Here is a 6,619-nt window from a genome sequence, read left to right on the forward strand (position 1 = left end):
AATTGGATCTGCAACTATTTTTGAACATCTTTGCCCGCATTTGTGCCCACTTAAACTGATCCACATTGAGTAATCTGACTAATAATAAATACTGCATTCTGAATAACTTTGGCCACTCAAAATCAGTCTAATAAGATTTTTCTGCACTTGTAATGACTTTCTGCCCTTTTAAAATTAATTCAATTTTATTATATGGAATGTTTGTTTGTTTATGTGCACACACTTAAGCATGACACCTTTCACTAATTATTTGTGTTTGCGAGCATGCTAATTAAAATTTAGAGGCCACTGTGAGATTTTATGTGCTAAATGCTCGTCCAACGTGTTTTGTTTGGTATCTAGAGGGCCTAATTAGGAGCATATATTTTCTTTTAGTCTAAAAACTCCCTAAATAGTAGCTCAATGCCTCTTGGACATTAAGCGGGAATGCTAGGCACCTTTTAGGACGTAATGCATCGGAAGGTAGGGTAGGGATAGTTAGGACCTTTACGGAGATGATGACAATCGACTCAGACTTAAAACGACAAACATTGATTTTGTCTTTCCGAATATTAAGCCAATCGAATAATAAGTCGAGCGTTGAACCGTAAAGTGTGTTAATCTAGATTCCATGGTCTCCTTTTCCTTTTCTTTTTTTATTTGTTTTATAATTATAAATGTTTGGGGTAGTTTAATAAAATAAAATTGTTTCGCCTATCTATTTGTGCATCTTTTGTCTCCTTGCTTATCTCTTATTTTATATTAATGTTTATTTATTTTTATCACCTAGTAAGCATGCTTAATTAAAAATTAAATAAATGAGACCTTAATTTCTACTTGTAACCCCCACATAAATTGTATGAGATACGGTCGGGACCCACATTTGTGGACCTCGAGGGATGCTTAACACCTTTCCCTCGAGGTAATTTGAACTCTTACCCGATCTCTGGTTCGTTGACCTTAAAGTAGATCTAGTTAGGTTAGATAGGTTCTCTAACGCGCCTTAATTCGTTAGGTGGTGACTCTTCAATCCAAACAAAACCCAAAAGAGTTGTTAGGTCGTGCATCGAAAACCATTTTGCGAAAAATGGGGCGCGACAGAATGACGACTCTATTGGAAATTTTAGGTTCTAACAATTACGTGTTTCATTTGATTTATGTGGGGTTTACTTTATTTGCTTATTTCGTTGCTTGTTTGATTATTACAATGTCTAATTGCTATTTATTTCCCTTGCTTATATATTGTATATTTCCATGTTCCACCCCTTTCCCTCTTCCTTATTTGTTTATTTCCATGTTTCGCCCTTTCCCTTTTTCCTTTATGTAAATATTTCTATGTTTAATTCTATATCCCTTCCTTATATGTTGGATTTCTTACATGCTTATATGCTTCTTTCTTTTATTTATGTATTTATTTATTTATTTACTGTTTTTCTTAAACTCGCTTATATGTTACTGATTTCCATCTACATGTTAAGTGTTTACTGCTCTGATAAACGGGCATTCCTCTCATACTTTCCCCATTTGGGAACCTCTTTCTTTTTTATTATATTTTCTAGTGATGGTGTGTGACTTTGCACATCTCACAAAATACTCCTATTCTCTTCAAACATCCTATATTAGAGAGATGGATGAGGCATGACAGATAAAGATAGTTTTACTACCGTGGAACCATGTTCCTTCTCACATAGAACCTCATCAAGTCCGAATCTACCCAACTCTTAGAAATATTAATTAGGTCATACATGTTGCATAAACTTTAGGTGGTTTGACCCTTGGTGTCAATTCACACTCTTAGTAGTCACCTTATCGTCTAAAGGGCCCAGCACCCTTTAGACAAATTGCATATTATGTGTCAATATGATCATAGTAGCTAAATCAAGCCTAATATATGCCAAAATGGACTTTAGAATTTGTTTGTTGTTTGTTTGCAATCATGGCCGCTACCAACTTCCCAAACACGCAAATGGTTGTAAAAGTGAATGATCTTCTGAAAAGATGGTGGGTGAGTATCAAGAAAGACCATAAGTTGAAAATCCACAAACTAGTGGGTGGATTGACCTCTCTTATTTGTTGCTCCTGATCGCTACATGATTATGGCCTTGCTGAAATTCTGGGATCCCGCAAGATTGATCTTCAAATTTAGGGATTTTGAACTAACTCAAACACTTGAGGAAATTAGTGGGTTTGTAAACCTTCCTTGTCATGGGCGTCAAATGATCGTGTCGCATAAGTAATCACCGAAGAAATTCTTGAAGAGTCTAGGGCTAAAGCGCAATCTAGAGAACACTATTCAGAATGCAGAAATTACTTAATTATTGGCTGATTTTAAGGGGGCAGAACACTATTCAAAATGCAGAAATTACTTAACTATTGGCCAGGTTAATTAAGACAGATTAGTTAAATAGGAGCATATTGACAGAAATATTTAAAAGCAGTAGCAGATTATTAATGCTAAATGTTTATTCTAATTGGCAGTTGTTTAGTAGATGCAAAAGTTATCAATTTATTAGCAAGATTTAATCAGGGCGAGCAATAGCAGATGCGGAAAATGATTTAGTAGCTGATTTTAAGTGGCATGACAGTTTATTAAATGCAAAAACTAAATATTTTAGGTAGATTTTAATCAAGCAACAACTTTATTTTAAGACAGTTCATATTAAAATTCAGAGAATATTACTATGCTTATTTTAACTCTTAATAGATAGGGAAATAATGTATGGATAGGTTAGCAATGATTTAGTCAAAGCAGTTCAACTTAATTCTTTATATTTATTTTTTTTACATTCTGAAAATTAGCTAGTTTAAAACTTAGGCATGGTATCTAATCAATTGAACAATCAACAATTTTATACAATAATTATACACGCAAATTATTTATTTAACATTCTAGAAATTAAGCAGAGACCTATAGTCATAACCCAATTAATTAACATGCAAGTTATTAGAATAAAATTTTGACATGCTAAATTTATTTAAATCTGATTAATTAATATTGATTTTATTCTTTTGAGTCTTATAGGCATGGTACTAAGTGTGAACATGCTGAAATCAAATTTAACTCATGAGCATGCTATCCAATACTAAAAATATATAAGATGAAGAAATTATGGATTTCGACACAATTACTATATAAGATTAGTTCACTATTTTAAAATTGATTTTAACACATGCTCATTTGACTACCAATTACAAGATAACTCAACAATTAAGGGTTGATTTTAAGAAAATTTGATATGCTTACCTGATTTTGTGATTTTAGAAATAGGCAGATTATCTATAACAATCACACATAATAAAATAAAATAAGAAAAATAAACAACTAACACGTAAATCCCCTTCCCCTTTAGACGATCCCCCTAAATATATTTCATATTTAGAGAGAGTTAAGTTCATACAAATTATTACAAAACCGAATCAATAATCAAAATACGAATATTAAAATAAAATAAGGAAAAGCTTCAATCCGACATCCCTTCCCATGGCGACTCTTCAAACTCTCAAACTTATATAACTTGCTAAACAAACAATAGGTACAATACTACATAATACTTACAAATTATATGATTATCATGTTTAAACCAAAGTATAACATATAACACATTATAATCAAAATTACGCATATCGAATTCAAACAATTGATGGGAGCAATAAACATAATATCACATATCCAAATGAGAAGAGGAGAAGAAGACTGGCATGTATGCTTCCCTTTTATTTGTTTCAAACGTAAAACAATATTCATAATAGATGATGCAAAATGAAATTTAAATTAATGAGGAAAGCACTAACCAATCAAGCAGAAATATTTATCAGCAATGACAATAAACTCTATCCCAAAACCGACCCGAACACAGCAAAATAAAATGGAGAAGTACTTCTGAGAATATTCACCGGGATTTCTATTTTTCAGAATAAAGAGTATTCTTCAAGATAGAATTCAAACATGTACCAAGGATCCAAAATCAATTCGCAGAGGCCTTAGCCACTTTGTCTTCTATGATTCAACATCCTGATCATAATTACATTGATCCCATTCACATTCATATATATAAGCAACCATCATACTATTTTCATGTTGAGGAAGAGCCTGATGGAAAGCCTTGGCACAATGACATTCGAGGATATTTGAAGAACGGTGAGTATACAAAAGATGCAATAAGTGTACAAAAGAGCACAATTCGGAGGTTAGCGAATCAATTCTTTCTAATTGGAGAAATCCATTATAGAAGGACTCCCGACTTGGGTTTGCTAAGGTGCGTCGAAGCTAGAGAAGCTAGCAGGTTTATTGAAAAGATACATGCTGGAACATGTGGTCCTCACATGAACGATTTTACATTGGCAAAGAAGATTTTGAGATCGGGATATTTTTGGCTAACTATGGAGACATATTGTATTCGCTATGTTCAAAAATGTCACCAATACCAGACTCATGCATATATGATCTGAGTTCCTCCCAACGAACTCCATGTTACTAATTCACCTTGGCCATTTGCAGCTTGGGGCATGGACGTCATTAGTCCAATTGAGTCAGCATCATCCAATGGACACAAATTCATTTTTGTCGCAATTGACTACTTCACCAAATGAGTCGAAGCTACCTCTCACAAGTCGGTGATGAAGAAGGTTGTAGATGACTTCGTAAAAAATAACATTATTTGTAGGTTCGGGATTCCTGAGTCAATCATCACTAATAACGAAACCAACCTAAATAGTGATTTGATGAGATCATTGTGTGAGAAATTCAAGATTAGTCATCAAAATTCTACAACATATAGGCCACAAATGAATGGGGCAGTCGAAGCTGCAAACTAGAACATCTAGAGGATACTGCGCAAGATGATCGACAATCACAAACATTGGCATGAAAAGCTATCATTTGCATTGTTGGGATATCGTACTACCATCAGAACTTCTACTGGGCTACACCTTACTTTCTAGTATATGGTAATGAAGCTGTGATACCTGCTGAAGTAGATATACCATCTCTAAGGATTATTCAGGAAGCGGAGATAAGTGATGCTAAATGGATAGAAGTTCGGTTGGAGAATCTGGCATTAATAGACGGAAGAAGGATTAACGTTGTCTGTCATGGTCAACTCTATCAAAATATAATGGCCTAGCTTTCAACAAGAAGGTTAGACCCAGACATTTCTCACCCGGGCAACTGGTTTTGAAGCATATTTCCCAAATCAAGATGAAGCGAAGGGTAAATTCTCACCAAACTGGCAAGGACCATACATAGTCTCTTGGGTGTTGACAGGCGGAGCACTCATACTTGTAGAAATGGATGGAGAAGTTTGGCCCAACTATCAACTCAGATGCTGTGAAGAGATATTACATTTTAGTTTGCTTCATGCTCTTTTACTTTGTATTGGAACTACATCAGACCTGACTCCCGTTTAAGAGGGGATACATAGGCGTTTCTATGGAGTTCGGTCTTATCATAATAAAAGTTTCATTTTCCCCTTTGACTATCTAACTAGGCAGAATTTTTTAGAGGGCCTAAAAAATTCTATCAGAAAGACATATTCTTGCAAGTCACAATAATGGGGCAGAATTTTTAAGAGAAACTAAAAAATTCCATCAACAACATTTCTTGTCGCAAATCAGTAACTGAGGCAGAATTTTTGAGAGGGTCTCAAAAATTCCTTCAAAGAATATTTTTCACACAAATCAGAACTAGGGCAGAATTTTTGAGAGGATCCCAAAAATTCATGGCAATCAAGCTACAATCTACAACAAAGATCAGAATAACAAAAGTTTTCCTGGGGCAGAAAGTGTTAAAGCGTATCAAATTCGAAAGGACCTTTCTCAATCAGGATGATTGTAAAGTCTCAAATTGTGCCATAGTAAAAAATTCAACAATACATTTTACAAATTAATATTTTCAAAAGCTTTTTTCAAAACTCTTTCTCCCCCTCTATTTACATTTTCCTCAAAGAAAATGCCCGGAAAGGTCTGGATGGCAAGTCAAATGGAGCACGCCGGTCCAAGCAGATCAACCGCCCCATTTATAAACTCACATTTTTTCTTTGAATACAGGAAAGACAAGTACATATACAAAAGCAGCTTCAACATCACTTCAAGAATCGATATACCACTATATTAATCCCGACAATCGCCAGTCAATGATACCATGTCCTTCCAATAGGAAAGGGATCAAGCTACATAATGTTGAGCTCGAAAATTGCCAGCAAATGACACAATATCCTTCTGACAAGAGGAAAGGCCAAGCTCATTACTCAACCCTTCTGACATACGAAGGTCTAAGATGCTTCATGCTCTCAACTATTACATCGTGCTCGAGATTGCATGTGCCCGATACTGCATGTGCTCGAAATTGCATTGTGTCCGAGAATAACATCGTGGACGAGATTGCATTATGCTCGAGAATTGCATTGTGCCCGAGAATGCATTGTGCTTGATATTGCATGTTCCCGATATTGCATTATGCCTAGAGATTGCATGTGCCCGATGTATGAGCTCGAGATTGCATTGTGCCCAAGGACTGCATGTGCCCAAATACATCTGTATAGAGTTACTATTGAATCAAGCCACAAGATGCTCGAATTACATCAAAACATATACGCTCTCTTACTCATTATTTATATTTCGAAGGCGTCATAGTCTAAAGGCA

The sequence above is a fragment of the Solanum verrucosum genome, unplaced genomic scaffold (genome assembly GCF_900185275.1).
Source record: "Solanum verrucosum unplaced genomic scaffold, falcon-dt-bn FXZP01000106.1, whole genome shotgun sequence".
NCBI lineage: Eukaryota > Viridiplantae > Streptophyta > Magnoliopsida > Solanales > Solanaceae > Solanum > Solanum verrucosum.